The sequence below is a fragment of the Tupaia chinensis genome, unplaced genomic scaffold (assembly GCF_000334495.1).
Source record: "Tupaia chinensis unplaced genomic scaffold, TupChi_1.0 Scaffold000350_1, whole genome shotgun sequence".
Taxonomy (NCBI): Eukaryota; Metazoa; Chordata; class Mammalia; order Scandentia; family Tupaiidae; genus Tupaia; species Tupaia belangeri.
Window position 1 is genome coordinate 9,486,604 of NW_006159844.1, and position 11,455 is coordinate 9,498,058.

Sequence of the window (11,455 nt, forward strand, 5' to 3'; positions counted from 1 at the left end):
AATTTTATTTTATGTTACTGTCTCTTTCTGTGGTAAATGCATGTGCCTTCTGGCAATAAAATATTTTTTCATAAAAATATGCTACTTATTTTATTACTTTTAATAAATACTTAGAATTTTTTCTTAATTTTTTTCTTAATTGGTTTTTGTTTTTCAACAAAAATGTATTAGTGAGAAAAGTAGTATTTCATGTTTTTAAAAATTTCTTTAATTGAGACCAGCAGATGGTGTAATGGTTATGTTGCTGGATTCCCATGTAGTCAACCGAGGTTCGAGTCCCAGACCTGGCGTCTTAAAACTCACTCCAAGCACGTGTGTGTGCTTACCCAAAATCCAAGAGGAGAATGGAGGAGAAGGGATTGCGGTGTGGTGATTTTTCAGTTTTTGTCTCTCTGTCTTTCTCTGTCTCACTGGCAAGCATGCGTGCCCTGTAGCAAAAATCTTTTTTTTTAATTTCTTTAACGTCTGCTTTAATTAAAAACAACTAGATTTCCATCTTTTATATTCATTCTGTTGTGATATGTTGTTTTGTTGAAGTATATAAAGAAACTTCAGCTTTATATAGATTTATATCATTGGAAAGTACTTTTTTAAAAGTGGGTTTTGTCTTAGGGCACATGCATTCACCAGAGAGAGAGAGACAGAGACAGTAAGGGGAAAAGTGAGAAATCACCCCCTTCACCCCAGGGAGATGGCCACACCATGATCCCTTCTCCTCTATTTTCATCCTGGGATCTTGGGCACACACGCACATATGTCCATCACGATTCTTTCGAGCCACCAGGTCCAGGACTCTAACTGCAGTTGGCCATGTGGGAGTCTGCAATGGAACTGCTATACCATCTGCTGACCCCTAGTAGTAGTTTAACAGTTTTTTGTTTTTATTTTTAAATACAGTTGGGGAACCAGCAGTTAGCGTAATGGCTATGTCGCTGGACTCCCACGTAGTCGACCGCGGTTCGCGTTCCAGACCCGGTGGCTTAAAACTCACGCCGGGCGCATGTGCGTGTGCCCAAGATCCCAAGAGGAGAATGGAGGAGAAGGGATTGTGGCGTGGCCATCCCCCCTGGGGGGTGATTTCTCGCTTTCTGTCTCTCTGTCTCTCTCTGTCTGTCTGGCGAGCGCACGTGCCCTATAGCAAAAACCCCTCCAAAAAAAAAAAAACTAGAGTTGCTTCTGTTGCAGTTCTTCAGCTCCCCAGGTAATTAGAGTCACAGGCATTACTGCCACACCTTAGTATTCCAGAATCTAGAAGTCTATGGTTGCTTTATTATATTATTATTATTAATTTTGCTAGAGGGTGTGTGCACTTGCCAGAAATAGAGAAACAGAGTATGAGAGGAGGACGCACCCCCCCCCCCATATGGAATGGTCACATCCCAAATTCTTCTCCTCCACTTCTCCCTCCTTTTGGGATTTTGGGCATGCATGCACACTTGCCTGGTGTGTTTCTCAAGCCGCCAGATCTGAGATTAGAACCATGTAGTTGACCATGTAGTATCTGACTGCCTTAACCAGCAGGCCCATGAACTGGCTCAACTGTGGCAGTTTTTTTTTTTTTGGAGAGGTTTTCGCTATAGGGCGCGTGCGCTTGCCAGACAGAGAGAGAGAGACATAGAGACAGAAAGCAAGAAATCACCCCCCCCCCCAGGGGGGATGGTCACATCGCAATACCTTCTCCTCCATTCTCCTCTCGGGATCTTGGGCATGCACACACACGTGCCCGGCGTGAGTTTTAAGCCACCGGGTCCAGGACGCGAACTGCAGTCGACTATGTGGGAGTCCAGCGACATAGCCATTACGCTAACTGCTGGTTCCCAACTATGGCGGTTTTAAATTACATCTTCAAGGCAAACTCTCTGATACTCTTCCATGAATGTGGAGAGCAGCCAATGAAGAGCTGGATTCTAATCCCACTTCCCTGTGTTATGGGCTGGCCTTGGCGATTCATGTCCGTGGATCTGAGTATAGTAGAAATGATCACGTATGACTTTTAAGACTGGGACAAAAAAGGTAACACAGCTTCTTGCCTGTTCTCTCTAGGGACATTCACCTTTGGAATTCAGCCACCTAGCTGTGAGGAAGCCCAGGAGTTATGATGTGTATCGTAACATGTTATGATTCCCGTTTAATCTTATAGTTTATATAATTATGCCTATACTTATGCCTTGGCAGTAGTAACTTCATTGAATGCTTTGATAGTTTCATTTTGAGTGCATGAATTTTGCTGTGTCACACTGCTGTAACTGAGTCAAACAAGCTGATAGCCACCTTGTCAACATGTGAATGAGCTGGTGGGCTCTGGGAACTTTCCCTTCCCAAGCGACATCTGGAAACTGAGATAACACGTCTTTTGTGGCTATAAATAATAGCAGTCTCTGAGGTACTATCTGAAACATCTCACTGTGACTCCACTCTTGGAGAACATCCATTCAGCAGAACAGTTGGAAGCACTGTCAGATTAGAAACGTCCCTGATCATCATTGTTGATGACTCGAGTATCTGCTTGAGGGGATAGTCAGGACATCTCCCAGGCCAAATGGAAGATTCATTCTATGGACACCCAGAGTTTAGTTTGTTGTTAGCATGAATGTGCTCAAGGGCCCTCCTCTTCTTTCTCTCCTTTGACTTGTCATTTGCTGTGTGACTGTCTGCCTGTTCTCTGCACATATGCACATGGCTGTGTGTGTGTGTTCTGCGATAAACCAATTCATTCAGGAATGCATGTTTCTCCATGTCGCTTGCCATTTAATTTAGGCATCAAGAACCCGCCTTACCTCACAGAGAGGTTAAATTGCAGCCAGGTATCTTGGACTCTGATTCATACTTGCTGGTCCAGAAGTGACACCAAGATACAAGAAGAGCCATGTGTGTGGGTTTCTGGCCACAACACCCGCTGAAATCCTAGCTGAAACCAGTGTCAACTGCACTAGTCATCAAACACTAGGGAAGAAATCTTGGAGATGACGGTAGTCTTAGTCACCACTCAGCTTCAACTGCATGAGACAACCCAAGTGACAATCTCCTATCTGAACTCAGGCAATCCTAAGACCCACAAAAGATAATAATAGTGCAACTGTTGCCATTCGTACCACTGAGTTTGGAGTCGTTTGGTTAGCAATAGAGCACACAAACATCTTCCTTGTGGTTGCCTTTCATTATTTAATAAATATGTATAGCGTCCCTTCTCTAGGCCTTCCCGATCCTACCCTGTTCCTTTTCCCCTCCGTATTGTCAATGATTTTGTTCTAAGGTTGGAGGATGGAGTCAAGTCCTCAAAAATCAAATAAAAACTGTCAGCAAAGTATAATAATGCCTCAGTCCCCATGGTGGTGTCATGCAGCACCTCTGGGACAAGCCTCCCACTCCCTTGGGGCAGGTCATTTCTGGGACTGCTGAGGCATTGTGCCGTCATCACTCATCACGGTGTTTCACCAGCTAACGAGGCAATTTGATTGGTAGCCAGAGCTCAGCTAGTTGAAAATGGTGGCCCAGGGTGTGGCAATCAGTTTGGGAGGGGATGAGACTCTTTATGGCTGTTGTGTCTGCAGTGGCTGTTACAGGAAATGAGAAAAGAATAGACACTTAAGAGGAGGAACAGGAGTGGGAGAATTTATGGCAACAGGAAGAGGAAGGAAAAGGGGAAGAAGCAGCCTTCAGGAAGAAAGAGAAGAAAGAGCTATGATAGCAACAGCAGACAGCTAAAATGAGACCAGCTATACTTAAAAGCAATGCCCTTAACTAGCCAGGTATTGTTCTAACTGCTTTGAATGTGATCTCATTTAATCTTCTCAAAGCATCCTGATTAAGTAGAGACTATTATTACCTGCCTCCTCCCAACCCCATTTTAAAGCTGAGGAAACTCAGAAATAAGTAATTTGCTGGAATAGTGATAGAGCTGAGAATCAACCCCAGAAAGTCTAGCTCCACAATCTGTGTGGTTTTGTTTTCTGTTTTTTGTTTGTTTGTTTTTTAATTTTGCTATAGGGTGAGTGCTTGCCAGAAACAAGGAGATAATAGAAAAGGAAAGTGAGAAATTACCCTTTGAGGGGATGGACATGCTGCAATCCTTTCTCCATTTTCCTCTTGAGATTTTTGGCATAAATAAAACACTGCCTGGCATTTTTCTTTTTTTCTTCAGAGCGATTTTTGTTTTAGGATGTGTGTGCTTGCTGGAGAGACAGAGAAACAGAAAGCTACCTCCAGGGGAGATGGCCATGCCACAATCCCTTCTCCTCTATTCTCCTCTCAGGATTCTGGGCATGCATACACATGCACCAGGTGTGAGTTTTAAGCCACCAGGTCCAGTACTCAAACTGTGGTCAACTGAGTAGGAATCCAGCAATGTAACCATTATGCCACCTATTGGTCCTACCTGATACGTTTGTTAAGTTGCCAAGCCTGGTACTCAAACCCCGCAGTGAGCCATGTGGGATCCACATACATGCCTTAACTTCCATACAACCTGCTCGCCCTTTACCTACTATTTTTAATGTGATTTTCTTTTTTTTCGGTTTCTGCCCTAAGATATGTGTACTCGGTAGAGAGAGACAGAGAGGGAAAATGAGAAATACCCACCAGGGGAAGGGGCCACACCACAATCCCTTCTCCTCTACTATCTTTTTGGAGTTTGGGGCACACATACACGTGCACCAGGAGTGAGTTTCAAGCCACCAAGTCTGAGACTCAAACCGCTGTCGACCTTGTGGGTGTTCAGAGCCTTAACCACTATGCCACTTGCTGACCCTTTAACGTGCTTTTTCTACTTTTAACATTTTATGACCAAAACATGACTTTGACAGTAATTTAATATTGTATCCTGAGACTATATACAATACATATATGTTATGTATGTATATCTGCACATATATATTATGTTTAATAATCCTCTTAATATTGGTTGTTTCAATTTTTGAATATTATATAAAAACCTACTATGAACATTTTTTTACACCTCTGTTCATGCTGATAATTTTTCATTAGAATAAATACCAATGGAAAGGGGCTGTAGGTGGCGTGGTGGTTAAGGATGCTGGACTCTCATGTGGCTGGCCATGGTTCGAGTTCAGAACCTGGTGGCTTGCTTTCTCAATTTCCCTCCCTCTCCCTGTTCCTCTCTGGTCAAATAAAAATAAACAAATACATAAAATTAAGTAAAATGATTATTTTAAAAAATACTAATGGAAGAATATTAAATCAAATGGTATGTACATATTTTTCTTTAAAGAATTATCTATTTTAATTTTATTTATTCATTCATTTTATTTGACCAGAGAGAGACGCAGAGAGAGAGAGAGAGAGAGAGAGAAAGTGAGAAAGCAAGCCACCAGGTCCAAGACTCGAACCGTGGGCATGTCCAGTGCCTTAACCACCATGCCACCTGCTGGTCCCTGGTATGTATATTTTGAAGGATTTTGATAAAAATTGTTCACCTAAGAGGGTATCCCCACAAATAATATAAAAAGGTTTTCTTTGGGGCCCAGCAGGTGGCATGATAGTTAAGATGCTGGATTCCCACATGACCAACCATAGTATGAATCCCAGACTCAGTTGGCTCAAAAATTATGCCAGGAGTGTGTGTGTGTGTGTGTGCAGGCGTACCCAAAATCCTGAGAGGAGAATGGAGGAGAAGGGATTATAGCATGACCAACCTCTCTGGGGGGGATGACTTCTCAGTTTTTCGTTCTCTGTCTCTCTCCAGCAAGTGCATGCTCATTATAGCAACAACCAAAAAAGAAGTTTGTCTTTTTTTTTTTTTTTTGGAAAGGTTTTTGCTATAGGGCACGTGCGCTTGCCAGACAGACAGAGACAGAGAGACAGAAAGTGAGAAATCACCCCCCAGGGGGGATGGCCACGCCACAATCCCTTCTCCTCCATTCTCCTCTCGGGATCTTGGGCACGCACGCACACACGCCCAGCATGAGTTTAAGCCACCAGGTCCGGGACTCAAACCGCGGTCGACTACATGGGAGTCCAGCAACATAGCCATTACGCTAACTGCTGGTCCCAAAAAAGTTTTTATTTCACCTTTCTGTGCTACCCACACCAGGGGCCATACATCATGGTTCTGAATTCCTGTCATAACTTAAAGGGAAAGTCACAAGTTTCTTGGAGCCTTCGATGTCCTGCAAATGAAGGAGGAGGATGTCCTCAAATGTCTTACTGCAAGAACCCACTTTGGTGGCACCAACCTTGACTTTCTTATGGAACAGTATATCTGCAAAAGGAAAAATGACAGCAGCTACATCATAAATCTGAAGAGGACCTGGGAGAAGCTTCTGCTGGCAGCTCCTGCCATTGTTACCACTGAAAATCCTGCTGACATTAGCATTGTATCTTCTAGGAATACTGGGCAGCAGGCCGAACTGAAGTTTCTGCTGCTATTGGATCCACTCCTGGGGCCTTCACTAACCAGATCCAGGCAGCCTTCCAGGAGCTGCATCTTCTGGTGCTTCCTGATCCCAGGGCCGACCACTAGCCTCTCAAAGAGGTATCTTGTGTTAACCTGCCTACCATTGCTCTGTGCAACACAGGTTCTCCTCTGCACTGTGTGGACATCGCCATCCCATGCAACAACAAGGAAGCTCATTCAATGGGTCCAATGTGGTGGATGCTGGCCAGGGAAGTTCTGCACATGCGTGGCACCATCTCCTGTAAAAACTCATGGGAGGTCATGACTGATCCCTACTTCTACAGAGATTCCCCAAGAGACAGAAAAAGAACAGGCTACTGCCAAAATGCTGTGACCAAGGAGGAATTCCAGGATGAATGGACTACTCCAGCTCCTGAGTTCACTGCTGCTCAGCCTGAAGTCACAGACTGGTCTGAAGGCGTGCAGGTGCCCTTTGTGCCCATCCAGCAGTTCCCTACTGAAAACAGAAGTGCTCAGCCTGCCACTGAACGCTGGTCTGCAGCCCCCACTGCTCAGGCCACTGAATGGGCAGGAATAACCACTGAGTCCTCTTAAGCTAGTCTTCCACAGACTTCTGTGCAAAGTGAAAAAAAGGTTGATATGGAAAATAAACAACAATTTAATAAAAAATCTGATTTCATTGCATTGCTTAGCACCGTTATTTTCATTATTCCAAATCTTGAACAATTTTATGGTCATTTTCTTGGTTACTTTTTGTTCTCTTATTTCTGTATGTGTGTCTTTAGTTTTTCTGGTAGAGCACTCCCTTCAGAAATTCTTGAAGAGTGGGTCTGGTACTGGAAAATTCTTTCAGGTCTTGTTTATCTGAGAATGTTTTAATCCTTTCTTTCCATACAAAGGATAATCTTGCCAGGTATTGTTTTCTTGATTGAAACTGTTTTCCACTTAACACTTTGAATATATTTTCCCATTCTTTCCTTGCTCACATTGTTTCTGATGAAAGGTCTGATATTAGCCTGATGGGACAACCTTTATAAGTAACCTGACATTTCGCTCTTGCTAATTTTAGTATCTTGTCTTTGTGGATTTTGCCAATCTGGCTATGATGTGTCTGATGTGCCTTGGAGATCTTCTTGGGTTGATACAATTAGGGGTCCTTTGTATTTCTTAGGTCTGGATACTTGAATGCCTTTCTAGATTTGAAAAGTTTTCTTCCAGGATTTATGAAATAGATTATCAATGCCCTTATTTATTAGTTTCTTCACCTTCTGGGATATTGATTATCCGGATGTTTAGGCACTTAATGATATCTAGTATTTCTTGTATAGTATTCTTATTTGTTTGGGTTATTTTCTCCATTTTTTTAGTTGTTTTTTTTCTAGGTCGGAGGTTGTGCCTTCAATACCCAAGATTCGATCTTCTGCATGGACTAATCTGCTTTTGAAACTTTTGAGGCAGGTTTTTTTTTTGGTTTGTTTGTTTTTTGAGAGGTTTTTGCTATAGGGCGCGTGCGCTTGCCAAACAGACAGAGACAGACATAGAGACAGAAAGCGAAAAATCACCCCCCAAAGGGGGTGGTCACGCAATCCTTTCTCCTCCATTCTCCTCTCGGGATCTTGGGCACACATGTACACGCGCCCGGCGTAAGTTTTAAGCCACCAGGTCCAGGACGTGAACCATGGTTGACTACGTGGGAGTCCAGCGACATAGCCATTATGCTAACTGCTGGTTCCCATTTTTTTTTTTTTTTTGAGAGGTTTTTGCAATAGGGCATGTGCATTCGCAAGACAGACAGAAACAGACAGAAAGCGAGAAATCACCCCCCAGGGGGGATGGCCATGCGCAATCCTTTCTCTTTCATTCTCCTCTCAGGATTTTGGGCACGCATGCACACGCGCCGGGCGTGAGTTTTAAGCCACCAGGTCCAGGACTCGAACCGTGGTCGACTATGTGGGAGTCCAACAACATAGCCATTACGCTAACTGTTGGTCCTTTGAGGCAGGTTTTGATTTCCTGTATTGCAGCCTTCATTTCTAACAGTTCCATTTGATTCTTTTTTATGGTGTGTGTTTCCTCTTTCACATTGTACAAGAACTTCCTCATATCCTGGAACTCGCTCTCTCTTTTCTCCTGCATCTTCTGGAGTTTACTGTCTCTCAGTTCTTGCATCTTGTTTTTAGTTTTGTCACTATGAATATTCTGAAATCTCTATCGAACATTTCTACGAGTTCTACTGTACTCTCTGTGGATGATGAAGGGATTGTTATTTTCCCTTAGGGGAGAGATGTTTCTTGGCTTCTCATATTTCTTTTGCCTCTACAGTGGTTTCTGGTCATTCTGTGAAAAAAATATCTCCTCTACTGTGCTTTGCAAAGTGGTATCCACAGAAAGAGATTGTGAGTTCAGATTTATAAAAAGAGGTTTCTTCCTTAAAGCAAGAGCTTCAATAAGCATTGAAGATTTCAATGACTCTAAAAGTATTCAAATGCTTCGCTACTCTACACCTAGGCCTATCTAGACACTCAGTGTGTGGGGAGTGAAGACCAGAGTGGGAAAGTAAGGTTTAAAAATAAAATCAAAAGGAAAATAAAAAAGAAAAAAAAAACTAGACAAAATCAACCAAAAAAGAGAACAAAAAAAATTTTTTTAAGTAAAAAGTGAAGACCATCAGGACAGATACATTTTTTTATTTTGGAGAGGTTTTTGCTATAGGGTGCATGCGCTCGCCAGACAGAGAGAGACATAGAGATAGGAAGCGAGAAATCACCCCCCAGGGGGGATGGTCATGCCGCAATCCCTTCTCCTCCATTCTCCTCTTGGGATCTTGGGCACGCATGCACACGCGCCCGGCATGAGTTCTAAGTCACCAGGTCTGGGACACGAACCGTGGTCGACTACGTGGGAGTCCAGCGACATAGCCATTACGCTAACTGCTGTCCCACCACCAGGACAGATTTAAAATGGTTTCTGAAATTAGCAAGAGAAAGAAAAGGCCCAAGGTGAGGAGAAGTGGTTTAAAAAATTTTTTTTAATAAAATTAAAAATTTAAAGAGAGAGAGAGAGCATGAAACACACAGAGACAGAGAGAGGACAGAGGTCACCCTACCTTGTCAGAGTATTTCGGGGGTCTAGAAGATAGCATTTAGAGCATAGCTTCCCTGAACATGCCAGGACACACCTCAGATTTAAAATGGTTTCTTGCACGAGTATTTTGGGAGTCTAGAAGATGAAGTTTAGAGCATAGCTTCCCTCAGCCTGTTGTGTTCTTAAACATGGAAATGTTTTTTTCTTTTTTTTTTGGAGAGGTTTTTGCTACAAGGTGCATGCACTCGCCAGAAAGACAGAGAGAGACAGAGAGACAGAAAGCAACCCCCCCCCCCCAGGGGGGATGGCCACGCCACAATGCCTTCTCCTTCATTCTCCTCATGGGATCTTGGGCATGTACACACATGTGCCCGGTGTTATTTTAAGCCACCGGGTCCGGAATGTGAACCGTGGTCGACTACATGGGAGTCCAGCGACATAGCCATTATGCTAACTGCTGGTCCCAAACATGGAAATTTTTGACAGCCCAGGGAGAAAAATTATATGACAAAAGCCAAAGAAACTCTCAAATATGATGTAGTTTCAACAATAGCTATTTATTTATTTTATTTATTTTTTAAAAAATATGAAACACTTCATGAATTTGCATGTCATCCTTACGCTGGGGCCATGCTAATCTTCTCTGCATCATTCCAATTTTAGTATATGTGCTGCCAAAGCAAGCACACTATTTATTCTTTATGAAAAATTATAACAGGCTCTTTATTTTAGTTATTTAAGTGAACATGTCAATCTTTCCCTTTGGTTCTTTCCAATCTTCCTTCATGTGTTGAAGAGTTATTGAGTTCTTCTAGAGTTTTGGTTAGGTGGGTGGTTTCCGAACTGACTGGACTCTCCAGGTAGGTAGTTCCCACATAGAGTTTTCTTGTCACTGGATCTATGACTTTTCCAACTTTGAAAACGATCTCAGCCAGTTCATGTTTCACATGCTTCATTCATGGAACAGGTAAAGTTTTGAGAAGCACAATATCCCCGACTGTGCACTGCGGAAGGGCACCGTGGGCAAAGTAGGTTTTCCTCTTATTGAAATACTTTTTTTTTTTTTTTGAGAGGTTTTCGCTATAGGGTGCGTGTGCTCGCCAGACAGATAGAGAGAGACATAGAGACAGAAAGTGAGAAATCACCCCCCAGGGAGGATGGTCACGCTGCAATCCCTTCTCCTCCATTCCATTCTCCTCTCGGGATCTTGGGCACGCATGCACAAGTGCCCGGCGTGAGCTTCAAGCCACCGGGTCCGGGACTCGAACCGCAGTCGACTACGTGGGAGTCCAGCGACATAGCCATTACGCTAACTGCTGGTCCCTTATTGAAATACTTTAATAAATAGGATTCAGAACAAATCTGGTCACACTCACTTAATTGCTGCCCCAGTCACCCTCCCCACGATCTACTTGGCATGGACAGATGAACGAGTTACTAACATTATGGCTCTGGTCACCTGCAGTTCTACTGTAAAATTGCTTATTTTTTTAAAGAATTAATTTATTTAATTTTATTCATCATCATTATTCTTATTTTAATTTGACCAGAGAGAAACAGAGACAGAGAAAGAGAAAGTGAGAAAGCAAGCCACCAGGTCTAGGACTTGGAACACTGTTGGCCAAGTTGGAGTCCAGTGCAGTGCACTTAACCACCACACCACCTGCAGGCCCGGCAGTAACTATTTATTTTAGTAATAGTCATTTGCACAGAGCAGTTGGCTTTTAAGGAGAAGAAATTCCTTTCCTGTTCCACACAGTAGGGGATCATTAACTAGGCTCTGGGGTTCATTTTTCAGAAGGGTCTTTTTGCTCAGCAATCTCCCAAGCTGTGTTGATTGAGGGTGAATTTAAATACAGGCAGTATCTCCCAGAACTACTGGTGATATTTCTTCTCTGACTCCACTTGACTTTCTCTTTCTACCTTTGTGTCCTTTCTTAAACCTAAGCTTTCAGCTTTTCTTTTCTTTTTCTTAAATAATTATTTTATTTAATTTAT

The 11,455-nt window shown here is 42.9% G+C and overlaps 1 non-coding gene and 1 pseudogene across 1 annotated transcript; one reads left to right on the forward strand and one right to left on the reverse strand.

The window, feature by feature from the left end:
- Positions 1–1,823: 1,823 nt before the first annotated feature.
- On the forward strand, positions 1,824–6,967 carry LOC114008486 (40S ribosomal protein SA pseudogene; annotated as a pseudogene).
- Positions 6,968–10,037: 3,070 nt separating this feature from the next.
- Positions 10,038–10,144, reverse strand: LOC114008512 (U6 spliceosomal RNA). The gene has a single exon (XR_003550033.1). It is a non-coding gene; the product is annotated as a U6 spliceosomal RNA (small nuclear RNA).
- Between the last annotated feature and the right edge of the window lie 1,311 nt (positions 10,145–11,455).